Consider the following 13,839-nt stretch of genomic DNA (forward strand, 5'->3'; position numbering starts at 1 on the left):
TGAAAAGGCATTGAATTATTATTTTGTTCTACATTTAACACACAATCTAATGCAGTGTATCCCAGGGATGCAAATGGAGGACATTTTGGAGCCTTTGGCCTAGCTAACAATCAGTTATAATAGAGAAACACATCAACCAAGTTGTTCGCAGTGTGAATGCACGGTGAAAGTAAATGAGCTGACTTCAGTAGGGCAATAACACATCTGGTACTGATCAACAGAGAGGCAGAGAGAGAAACAGAGAGTGAGAGAAAGAGACAGACAGGCAGAGAGAGACAGAGAGAGAAACAGAGAGTGAGAGGAAGAGACAGACAGGCAGAGAGAGACAGAGAGAGAGAGAGAAGTGGGTGAGAAAGAGTCTAAAATCTTATAGAGACCAGGGTGGAAAAGAAGAAAGGGATGTGCACAAAAGAGAGAGAGAGAGCTGTTGTATGTAGTAAAGGTATAATGGCTGATTTACAGTATATTAAATTATGGTCACTGTGTGATTAAAAGCCTCAAGCCTCAAGCTCCATGCCTGCCCAGCCTCTCTGTTGTTACTTCCTGATTAGTTTGCATATTCATAGCCACAGACCAATTACAGGCCACCGCAGCCAGCCTTCTGCCAATCCGGTTGCCGCATTTTATTTATTATGTCAGTGAGTCAGGCCAGCCAGTGTGCAACGAGGCCTGTAGAGAACCTGGACCAAACTCAGAAACCAGCCTTGAAAAATGACAATCACAATCAGTCATATAATCCAGTTTCCAGTCATCCAATCACGCGAGGCACGTCGCCACGTTCTAAACATTTACAGTCTGATGGAATATGACTTCAAAATATTTTAACTTGTTGAGGGTTTCACGCTCACTGCTACATGACAGCCTTCAACTACTGATGTGCCCATTTTATTCTTGTTCTGTGTGGATTAATACCGCACTACACAGTAGGCTACTTAACTGTTTGGTTTAGTAGGCTAGTAGTAGTAAATGCACCAGTAGTAGTCAAGTAATAGTAGTAGTACTAGTCATAGTACTAGTAGCCGCAGCAGTAGTAGCTGTAGTAGTAGCAGCAGTAGCAGTAGTAGTAGTAAGCCTAGTAGCAGCAGCAGTGAGAGACTCATTTTTTTTTGTCATTTAAGTTTTTATTAATTTTTCACATTTTTAGAAACAGCAAAAAACATGGGAACATTAGCACAAACAAAAACAGACATAAAATGGAAATAATAATAATAAAATAAATAAATATTTTAAAATAACATTCAATTTAAAAAAAGTGGCAGTCAATTAAAGCATCCAGTCAAGACAGCGCCTAGAAGTCCCTACCTCACACCACAAAAGACTCCACACTCTAAGATATGACATCCTTATATGAGCAAGTGATACCAGGCCACATTAGATTTCCCTTGGAGATCATTCACTTCAATCACATAATCAAAAGAGACAGTTTCAGTCATAAGCCTCAACCATTCCGTCCACTCTGGATGGTGTGGAGTATTCCAGTTCCATAAGGTGAGCCTCGCTGCTGTGATAAAGCCTGCTAAGGCTAGCCCAAACTCTGCTTTTTTTAATCCCTTGTGGTAAAATTGATTTATCTCCTAGGAGACACAGTTGTGGGGTTTCTGGAAGGGGTTGCCCTATCCACTTCAAAGTTTTTCCAGTACCTCCTTCCAAAAAGAGTGTACTAGGGGACACTCCCACATGGCATGTAAAAATGTGCCCAATTCCTCCTTACATTTCCAGCATTTATTATCTTGTATCAGGCCCATTTTGTAGAGTTTGAGTGACGTGAAGTAGTGTGGCGGACTCTATAGACATTATTCACCATAATCTGTGGTTTGGGTATGTTTAACACACGCAGTTAGTTTTCTGAGTCTGACGTCAGCTCGACGTAGTGTTGTGTTTTTGTATTTTTTTTTAGTTTTTTTTTTTATTGGTGTTCCGGCAACAATTACATATACTTCCAGTTCGGAATATGTACAGAACCACTTTTTTCCATAGTTTTTTAACTACCTTAACAAAACACAAAAACAGCAGGAGTCACAACTTTACAAACATGATACACAACAAACAGAAAAAAAAAAAAAAACACACACACCACCAGCCTGACATAATTACATTCAAATCCCTAGGGTATGCTGTAGTCCGTTCCAATGTTGTTACTTAGGTAGAACAAAGTTCAGTCCAGACGGGTCCACCGTGTCTAGGACTGGTTGCCATATCTTAATAAATCCCTCGACATTGTCATGAAGGGTGTAGGTCAGTTTTTCCAGAGGGAGTATTCTCAGTACCTCCTTATACCAATCATCCAGTGCAGGGATGCCCTTAGAAATCCAGAATTTGAGAATAGTCTTTCTTGCCATATATAAGAGTATTCCAATCAGTTTAGCGTTGTGGCTGTTCCTTGCACTGTCCACTTTAGCTGCCAAAATACACTGAAGAGGTGATAGTTCCAAATCATATCCAATCAAGGTAACCACCTCATCCTTCACTTCTCTCCAAAATCTTTGTATCTTTACACATTTCCAAAACATATGTGCATACGTACCAATTTCTGAATCACATTTAGTACATTTAGGAGAGCTTAGACCAAGCTTGCTCCTCAATAATGGTGTATAATGAAGCCTGTGTAATATTTTAAATTGTGTCTCTCTATCAGTATTACAGCTCAGAATAGTAAGTGTATTTTCTACAACTGTTGCCCAGACATTTTCCTCTATCTGACATTCTATATCAATCTGCCATTGCTTTCGGATGTGATCAGTAGAATAATTCAAATTTAAACCAAAGGTTTCATAAACATAAGAAATAAATCTTTTTGGTATGGGTTGTTTAAGAATGTCTTCCAAGAAAGACACATTTGGAGCATGTATATTTTTTGGTATATAATGTCTTATTTGTAAATAGCGGAAGCAATGAGACTGTTGTAAAGAATATTTACTCTTCAAGCCTTCGAATGACTCCATTGTTCCTCCTTCATAGAGTTTAACAAGCTGGTCCAGACCCTTTTCCTGCCAGAGCCTAAACACTAAATCCTGGCAGGAGGAGGGGATGATCCGAGACCAACTAGCAGAGCACACAACCGACCCCAAACTGCGGGAGAAACTGTTCATGTCGCCGGACGACCTGCCGCTGTCAAAGGCGGTAGAAATAGCCTTCCAGCTCGAGTCTGCTGCTCTGTTAGCATCTCAGCTCCCGGCCTCTTCTCACTCTGCTCCGCTGGCACAGACAGTAGCCCTGACTGCTCCGCTCTCCGACCCCATCTCCCCTCACGACGAGCTTGAGGTAAATGTCGCGGGACGCCGGGGCGCCACTGCGCTTCGGCTCTGCGGAAACTGCGGTTCTTCATCACACCCCACACGCGCACCGGTCTGCCCGGCCACTGGACAGAGGTGCCGACGCTGCGGTAAGCTGAACCATTTCTCCAAACTGTGCCGCTCTGCGCCCGTCCCTGTAAACCCCCGACCTCGCTCGTCCGATCAATCGAGCCCAACCACCATCCACTCTGTGGGCTCCAGCACCAAGCCCTTTAAGTGTGCACGGTGGAGCTGGATGGCGTGTGCCTGCCACTGCTGCTGGACACTGCGGCTTCCAGGTCTCTGCTCAATGAGTCCACGGTCCGGCGGCTCTTTCCCCGACTGACGATCAAGGCAGGCGCCGAGGATCTGTACGGCTATGGCCACACTAAAATCGGTATGGTGGGTACTGCCACCTTCTCTGTACGTTATGGCTCCAGAGCTCTCCCGGCGTTCACCTTTCAGGTGTCTCGCCATGGTGCCAACCTCCTCGGGTTTGACCTGTTCTACGCCCTGGGCTTCTCCATCACGGACAACACGGGTGCCACCATATCGACAGTGACCACGCCCTGGCTGCACCGCTGGCCTTCACTGTTCACTGGGCTGGGATGCCTCACTGCCTTCAACCACCAGCCGCTCCTCGACCAAGCCGTGTCCCCTGTCATCCAACCTCTGCGCCGGCTGCCCCTCGCTCTACGCGATGATGTCACGGCCGAGCTGCAGAAGCTCCTGGATGCTGGCATCATTGAGCAAGTCGACGCCTCTCCATGGATCTCCAACCTGGTGGTGGCAAAGAAAAAGACAGGCGGCTTGCGCCCCTGCATTGACCTCAGGCAGGTAAACAAAGCGGTGATCCCCGACAAGTACCCACTGCCCACGACGGAGGAGCTCTCTGCCAAGTTCCACGGCTCAACGGTTTTCTCCAAGCTCGATCTTCGCCAGGGTTACCTGCAGGTTCCCCTACACCCAGAGAGCCGCAACCTCACTGCTTTTGTGACCCACATGGGCGTCTTCAGGTACACCCGCATGCCCTTCGGACTCAGCTCCGCTCCCAGCTGCTTCCAGAAGATCATGGTCACTATCTTCGCAGGCATCCCGGGTGTGGTCGTGTATCTGGATGACATCGTGGTGCACGGAGCAACATCTGCCCTGCACGACGACCGCCTTTCCAGGGTGCTTGACGTGCTCGCCCGCCACAACCTCACACTGAATGGGGAGAAGTGCATCTTCACTGCGCCCGTCATCGAGTTTGTGGGGTTCCGCCTGACTGCCGACGGCCTGAGCCCACTCCACTCGAACGTTGACGCGGTCCTGCGCCTACCTGAGCCCTCCTGTCCTGCGCAGCTGTCGTCGTTCCTTGGGATGACCGCATTTTACCTGCGTTTCCTCCCCCACTATTCGGAAACCACCGCACCGCTGCGCGCCCTCCTCAAGCAGGACATGCCCTGGTCTTGGACCCCTGCATGCTCTACCGCAGTCCGCCGGCTGAAAACGCAGCTCACTTGCCCGCCTGTTCTCGCCCATTTTGACCTGCAAAGCCCCACGTTCGTGACTTGTGATGCATCCAACACCGCTGTCGGTGCTGTCCTGTCCCAACTCCAGAGGAGCTGAGCGCCCAGTGGTGTTTGCTTCGAGGTCACTTACTTCGGCTGAGCAGAAATACTCCGTGGGAGAGAGGGAGGCACTGGCCTGCGTCTGGGCATGTGAACGGTGGCACATGTACCTTTATGGGCGGCACTTCACTCTCCGGACAGACCATCAGGCCCTCACAGCTCTGCTGGCCACGACCGGATCAGGACACAAGCCACTACGCCTTTACCGGTGGTCAGAGAGGTTGCAGGCTTATAACTTCACTACAGAGTTTATGCCTGGCAGGGACAACGTCGTGGCAGACTTGCTCTCCAGAGCCACGCCCAGCTCTGTGCCGGATGCCGTCCGAGACCCCTCTGAGTCGGAGCTGGTCCTCATGTTGCACGAACCCCTCTGGGCAGCTGTCTCCCTGCACAAGCTCCAAGCAGCGTCTGCACAGGACCCGGTGTTCACCCAGCTCCTCACTTTCATCCAAAAGGGCTGGCCCGCCAGGGTGCCGGAAGAACTAGCACCTTTTCACCGTGTCAAGGGTGACCTCTCCTGTTGGAATGATGTCTGCGTGGCAAGGGGGCTGTGTGCAGTGATCCCCAGCGCCTTGAGGGCACGCATCCTGGCCATGGTTCACGATGGTCACTTAGGCATCGTGAGGGTCAAACAACGCTGCAGGGGCCTGGTTTGGTGGCCTGGCATTGACAGGGACATTGAGACGATGGTGAAGGACTGCACAGCTTGCCTCACCAGTGGTAAGACCGGCCCGGTCCCACCTCCGCCTTTGCAGCCCCTGCCGTGGCCAGCGGCACCGTGGACCCACATCCAGGTGGACATCTGTGGCGAACTTCACGGCATCCCTCAGCACCAACGCTTCCTTCTGGTGGCCTACGACCTACATTCCAAATGGCCCGAAGTGCTCCCTGTCGGCTCTGTCACTGCCAGGGTGGTCATCGACTTCCTCGCCTCCCTGTTTTCCCGCTGGGGTGTGCCTGACACCATCACCACTGATAACGGCCCCCAGTTCATCTCAGCGGACTTCGCTTCCTTCACAGGGGAGAGGGGAATCAAACATATTAGAACTGCCCTATACCACCCTCAGGCCAACGGCGGTGTGGAGAGGTTTAACCAGACCCTCAAGAACGGGCTCAGAGCACACCTGGCAGACGGCCTCCCATTCTCATCAGCACTGCAGAACACCTTACTGCACTACAGGGCGACGCCACACGCCACGACAGGCAGTTCTCCAGCCCTCCTAATGCTGGGACGTGAACTGCAGCTTCCCCTGGATCGTCTACGCCCTCCGACAGAAGACACTCCAGCGGCGAAGCCCTCTACCAGCGACAGAGTAGCAGACCAGCAACACCACATGAAGCAGCGCTTCGACAGGGTGCGACGTGTGAGATGCCCTGCACTCGCAGTGTCAGACTGGGTCCGGATCCGTCGACCCAGTCGGTCCCACAAGCTGCTTTCCTTCTGGTCTGCACCCCAGCAGATCACAGCACAGTTGGGACCGGCTACCTTCCGCCTGGCCGACGGTTCACGTTGGCATGCCAGTCGCCTTAGATGGGTGACGGCACCGTCCGCCTCTGACCTGGCAGCCGCAGCTGATCCGCGCCACACGGACGGGGACTGGGACTTCCCTGCTGTACAGCCAGGAGCCCCGGCTGCGCATCCGCCAGAACCCGATGCACCAGCTGAACCCCTGCAGCCTGGGCCTCGTCCTGCCCGGGTTCGCCGGAGGCCCCCTTACCTCAGAGACTATGTGTTAACCTGTAAATAAAACCTAGACTAGTGCATAGCCTGTCACGTGGCAGAATAACCCACAAGGCTATGCGGGTAAACCGGCAGTCTACCCTGTTTACCCAGTCAGGTTGGCTATGTTCAGGCCATAGTAATATTCTGTTGCACTAAATTGTTTCAAGTCTGTTTGTACTTTAGAAGGGGGGGGTGAATGTAGTATACAGCTGCATGCTACAACATGTTAAGTCACGACAGCGTGACGTCACTGTTGTAAAGGATGTTCAGTGAAGTGCAGTTGTTAGATGGCCGCTGATGCAAATAAATACACAGTGAGCACACAGTCCTTGTTCGTATATTTTTGGATGTAACACTTCTTCCTTTAATAAAGCCTGTTTGATCAGGTTTTACTAATATTGATATTAGTGATTCAAGCCTCAAACTCAAGACCTTAGCCAAAATCTTTGCATCTACATTAATGAGCGATACAGGCCTGTAAGACGCTGGGTCTTCGGGGTCCTTGTCTTTTTTCAAAATTAAACAGATGTTGGCTAATGACATCGTTTCCGGTAAATGGTGGGCAATGTTGAAGCTGTAGTTATAGGTTCTAACCAGGTAGGGAGTGAGCTTATTTTTAAAAGCCTTAAACCATTCCACCGGAACCCCATCTGGGCCCGGGGATTTTCCACTGCGCATTAGGGCTATTGCCTCTAATATTTCCTTCTCCTGAATGGGTTTCCCCAGAGATTTTTGTTGATCTTCTGTTAGTGTTGGTAATTTAATTTTAGAAAAGAACTTATCAAGTTCTTCTTTGTTGCTATTATTGTCAGATTTATATAATGACTTGTAAAATGATACAAAGATGGAACTAATGTTTTTCCTGTCAAAATGTCTTTTCCCTCCCGAATCTCTAATCCCTGCTATTGTATTATGATTTTGTTTCTGGTTAAGTAGGCGTGCCAAATATTTACTAGGTTTGTTCCCATATTCATACAGTCGCTGCCTTTGATAAAATAATGACCTAGAAGCTTTCTCATTCAGAATTGAATTTAGCGCCGCTCTGATAGTTTGTATTTTAATGAGATTTGTTTTAGTTGGATTAGATTTATGAGCTAACTCGGCCTTTTTTAAATCTGCTTCCAATTCGTTTTGCTTCAGCAGCAGTGTTTTCTTTCGGTGTGACATGTATGAAATAGTGACTCCTCTAAAGTAAGCCTTTGCAGATTCCCAGAGAAATTCAGGAGTTGTTTCACTGTTGTCGTTCATATAAAAAAATAAATCTATCTCTGCCTCCATCTTTTCTTTAAATTCCTTGTCATTAAGTAGATATGATGGAAATCGCCACCTCTGTGTACCCGATATAGCTTCACGCATGATCATTTCCAAGTAAACTGGGGCATGATCACTGATATGGATAGATCCTATACTGCATGTAATCACTTGTCCTATGATCTGCGGTGGTATGAAAAAATAGTCAATTCGAGAATAAGAATTGTGTGGATTAGAGTAGAACATGAAATCCCTGGCCAAAGGGTTCAAAATTCTCCATATATCTATTAGATTAATATCATCTAACATTTTAACTAGTGAAGCACCTGCACTTGTTTTTTTACATGTATCTACTGGAGACCTGTCTAATTTGTTGTCTAAACAACAATTAAAATCACCACCCAGCACTGTAAGAGAGCATTTATATTCCTCCAAGTCTGCTGCTACCCTAGTCCAAAATGAAGGAGGCGGTGGATTAGGGGCATATATGTTCATCATAGTGACATGTACACCATAAATTGTACCATGGACAAGGACATATCTGCCCTCAGGGTCCCTTTTACATGTGCTAAGTACAAATGGAGTGGCCCTGTGAATCAAAATAGCGACTCCTCTGCTGTTAGAGGAAAATGATAAATAATAAGCCTGGCCTACCCAATCTCGCTTAAGTTTCATGTGCTCTTTATCTATTAAATGGGTTTCTTGCAGAAAAGCTATCTGTACCTTGTCTTTTTTGAGAAAACATAATATTTTCTTCCGCTTTATTGGATGATGGATCCCTTTTACGTTAAATGTACAGAACTTAATGCTATTTATACATGACATTTACCACTTTTTTTCTTTTGTCACAGAGACACTGTCCTTCTAGCAGCGCCCTGGACATGTATGTTATCTGACCTCAGCCTACCTAGTTCAAATGAATATCCCCTTCTGGTGGTGGGACACGAAATCCAACATTTAAATACACCTAATAACAAAAAGAAACTTAAGTACATACATACCTGCTGTAACGTTAACTTATCTATAGGGCACATGTGAAACCTCATGGTCTCTAACATCTTTCCCTCCCTACTTAACATCGAAGCAAACACTAGTAGGATGAAACAGAGCTCCCCAGACTCTATGTTAAGTAAAAACATCTTTCAGGGATAGTAACTATTCAGTGTACCTCGTCAACCTTAATGTTTCTTTTCCAGTCTCTACACTGCAGCCTATGGTATTAATGTACAATTAACATCACCCCTCCTCTACTCTCCAGGGGTAACTACTGACAAAGTAGGAGTGTGCCACAAAACGTAGGATGAATAGCAAACTCTCGTTAATAAACCTGTCCCCAATCAACAATAGCGAAATTAGTGCAGTCACGAAATATAATAACCAAAAGAGCAGTGGATCAGTTGTTTCCTTAGACACAACTCTACCTGAACGATAAATCCTGTTTCCAGCAATAAATTCTACAGATGCTAGGTATGGGGGGTAGGCCATCATCTAAAGCAATACTAAAACAAGATAATTTCAATCATACACGCAAAAAGTGTTTTCAATATCTCCCCCCATTTTGACTGCTTCATCTTAATGCCAGCCAACATAAATTAGCAAAATAACACATTCCACTGAATTCCAACATCAGAAATGTTATCAACTTAAAACTTTATATAGGCATGGTCCGTAACTGCACTAGTCGTGTCCATTAACCTCCTTTGTGTGATATTTCAGCTGCATAACCATCATAAACGAAAACTGTTGACTTAATTCTAGATTACATTGCATTTGTCCATTATGCCTTGTCTTTCTGCATCTCCTCAACATACCTCCGTGCTTCTGCTACGGTTTTGAAAAGCTGGACCTTGTCATCATGTGTGATGCGCAACACCGCGGGGAAAAGCATCCTGTAGGGAATCCCCAGTGCTCGGAATGACTTCTTTGCCTCCAGAAACTCACGTCGCCTTTTTTCCACCGCAGGTGAAAAATCCTCAAAGAGGTGAATGCGGTTCCCGGAGACAGCGATTTCACCCATGTTTTGTGCCTTTTGCATGACCAGCTGTTTATCCGCGTAGTTGTGAAGACGAATATATACAATCCTCGGTCTCGTTGACTCCGTCCACAGATGTGCGGGACTGCGATGGCATCTGTCCATCTTGATCCGGACGTTTTTCACCGTGAGATTCAGGATTTTTGGTAGCCACGTCTCGAGGAAGTCTTTGGCGTTGTCACCCTCTGTGCGTTCCGGCAAGTTGACGATCTTTATGTTATTGCGTCTGGACCTGTTCTCCTGGTCCTCTAGCCTGTTGGTAGCCTCACTCAGCCGCGCCTCGGTGTGCTCAAGTTTAGCTAGCAGCTGAGACACCGTGTCTTCTGTGTCGGAGATTCTTTGTTCTGCGTCTTCCACCCTTCTCTCGACAACTTTTACCTTTTCGCACACCGAGCTCACTGATTTGGCTATCTGATCGAGTTTTATATCCAAGCTGGAGCTGAGTTTGGCAAATACTCCTTCACTTATCTTAGTTACCAGGTCATCTATTTCCTCGCCTTCCGCCATTTTGTCAGGTCCGCTGGTCCCTGGTTCCAACTGAGTTTTTCGAGATTTGGGACGCAAAACCCGTTTGTTTACAGGTGTTTTTGCCCAAAGTTCACGCAATGACATTACTCCTTCGGTTGTGCTATTTCGGCCGTATTAGACTATCTCTGAAATGTTCGAAAACGTATTTAGTCCGGGAGCTCGGCTCTGGCGCTCCTACTCTCTCCGCATCACGTGGCCCCAGTGTTGTGTTTTTGAGCGCGAAGTAAATTGTCTTGCTCTGTGGGTTAAAAATAAATGACACACGAGTTGATGTAGTCAACGAGAGAAGTTGTCCGTCTCTGCATTCCTGCTACTTCTACAGTAGTACTATTTACAGTCTTATAGTGAATAAATTTATTTCTTGCATCCCTCGTTGCCCAACCTATATTTGAGACAGAAGCTACATTTACATGGAGCCTGTTATTCCACTAGTAATCAGAATAGTAGCCCAATCAGAATAAAAATGACTCATATAACCACCTCAATCAGAATAAACGGGCCCATTCTGAATGAAATTTCATTCCGTTTGAGAAGGGTGGTATAACCCTTTCATAATCCGTTCGATGGATAAAAAATTGTCACGCAAACACTCATTCCGATGACGTCAATGATGTTTACTTTTTTTCTGGAGAATTTGAATGGCTGCGCTTGTTATTAACACCAGGGTGCTCGGTCTTGATGTTGGCAGCGTAGCCCATTTTTATATCAAGTGCTGACTCCGCCTAACTGGGCCAGTTTCTGCGTATGCTGGTGGCAATTACGAGTGGACCCAATCATTGCATGCAAAACAAAACATCTTTTTCAGACACTTTTGGAGTCGTATGTTCTGATAAAACTGTTGCTCCTTCAGAAAGAACAGCAGTAAAGCAATAATGGTGCCAAGCACCCAGATGCAGGTCCATCTTTTAAAAACGTAAGCCTATGTTAGTGCTGGATTCTGTATTTTGAGCATGTCAGAAACTTTTATTCTTATTACATACTGTGGAGCATGTAAACGCACACCATGCGATTCTTTTATTTATCGCTCATGTAAACACTTGCGGGGGAATCTTCAATTGGAATGACTTCATTCAGAATGAAAAAATATGGCTCAGGCCATATGCATACCTCCTCGATCTCCTTGATCTCACTATCTAAATCCCTTTGCCAAATCAGTCTCAAATTTTCACATATTCTGCTCTGGTTATTCAGAGATTTCTCATAAAATATTGATGCAGAGTGCATTACACTAGAAGAATTAAAAAAGTTCTGGATCATATGTCTTTCTCCTTTCTGTTTATTCCAAAAATAGATACTATGCTACTATGTAATTGTAAATACTTCCAAAAAGAATGACTTTACCATATAAATGATTTTTTCCCTATGCAGACTGATTTTATATATGAGTAGCTCTGCTTATACTGAGATATACAGCTTATGTAGCCTACCTTTGCCCACGCCCATCGGGAGTGTTGCAGTATTGGGTTTCTTTCCTCATCTGCTTGTCCTGCTATCTTTTCCTAAGATAAGAGTTTGATAGGTTTAAATGGAGCTGCCAATGATATTTCTATCTTTATCCAATGAAGGGAGGAATCATAATTTGCCAGCTTACTCATTTCAAATGATATATTATACCACTCCACATTTGGAAGTGACAATCCACACTCGTCCCTTAAGGCATATCATTTTTTCAGGCTAAGAGAGACTGCTTTGTCAAAGTCCTGTCTCCCACCTTTTTACGCATTATTGATAAATGTACTATTTTCTTTGTTCCATCGGCATAAGTTTCCTCCAACTGGTTTTCGGTGTTACATTTGTTCAAACTGAAATGTTTAAGAAACATAAAGAAAGCGATTCACTTAAAAAGAATTCAGCTGCATGACTATTTTTTTTTAAATATATTGTCAGAATCTGCTTAGTTCACATTTGTTTATGTGCAATTCTCCAATCTACTCTACTGGAGCACCGGAGCAACAGATAACAGAGAACTGCCGATTTTGGGGTTATATCATGAAGAAACAGAGAGCAAGAGAGAGAGCGAGCGAGAGAGAGAGAGAGACTACTTCTGTTTGGATCTGTTCCCAACTCGTCTCTCCCTAACATTGCCGTCTCGTTTTTATTCATTGACGAGTGTTAATACATTTCGTCTATAGTTTTTGTCATCATAAATTATTTTTTATTTTCGTCAATGAAAAAATGTTGACGACGAAAACTATGACGAAAATTATTCGTCAACAAAATTAACAGTGGTGTGAGTAGATAATGGCAGAATTTTCATTTTTACGTAAATTATTCCTTTAAAAAAAAATTAACAAAGGAGATACGATCTCCTTTGTTAATTTTTTTGGGCATGACATTTATTTGTTTTTTTTAACTCCACCAGACATTTGTCACAGGATGGAGAAAAGTGCATTTGTCCTTCAGTTTCTAAATGTCTTTATATAAATTATATTATAAAAAATAATAATAACAATGGTACGTTAGCATTCCTCATTGAAAGCAGGGGGCATGGCTGGCTGCATTTTCACAAGTCTGGACCTTCATCTTTTCTATTGGCACATATTTCCTTTTTGTGTGCATGGGTGCCCAGTCCGGAGTCGTTCCATTAAAAAAACGTGTGTGTATAAAGTCTTGGTGCCACTTTGACTTCATTTGGGCAAGGTTTCCAGACCGAAGACCCAATCTGATAAGCTTTCTGAAATTGAGTAAATCATATTGTTTGACTCGAAACTACAGTGTGCACAGGGAGTGGGCAGGGGGAGCAACTGCCTCTGCCCTTTTTGCTGTGAGTGCCGAAGTGCCCTTGTTTTTTTGTTTTTTTTAGCTATGTACTTTATTTAACTAGGGCTGGTTAAATAAGGTACATAGCTAGGTACATGGGCTTTTTTTTTGCCTTTATTGTCAGTCACAGTAGAGAGAGAAAGAAAAGACAGGGCAGAGAGAGGGGATGACATGCAGCAAAGGGCATGGGCCGGATTCAAACTCGTGCCGCTGCAATTAGGACTAAGCCTTATAGCTACACTAAGCGATTTTCCGACCACTGGAGGGTGACAGAAACTGCAACACATTTGTAAACACACACAGCAAAACTGCTGGGCTACAGAAGCCCCCAAGGACAAACCGTGCATAAAGGCTAATGGAAATTTTTCTCCCGCTGAAGGTTACATGTCCCACAGTGATAAGTGAAGAGGGAGCTAGCAAGTTTACTAGCTGAACAAGTTCACTCGCTCGCTTCATCGATTCCGCCACTACGAGAATGTTTTTTCAGGGATGGGAGGGGGAGAGCACTGCTTTCAAACAGCGAGGGAGGAGACAAGCTAGTTTTAAAAAAAGAAAAAGCTACTGCTTGGTCCGAACATGACAACAAGCTTTAGAAAAGAGGTGAAAACAACAACACAGCTGGCCCGTGTGTGTTTTTTTAGTATATAGATGAGTTTCCGA

Source organism: Centroberyx gerrardi, chromosome 9, assembly GCF_048128805.1.
Source record: "Centroberyx gerrardi isolate f3 chromosome 9, fCenGer3.hap1.cur.20231027, whole genome shotgun sequence".
In the NCBI taxonomy this organism is placed as follows: Eukaryota; Metazoa; Chordata; class Actinopteri; order Beryciformes; family Berycidae; genus Centroberyx; species Centroberyx gerrardi.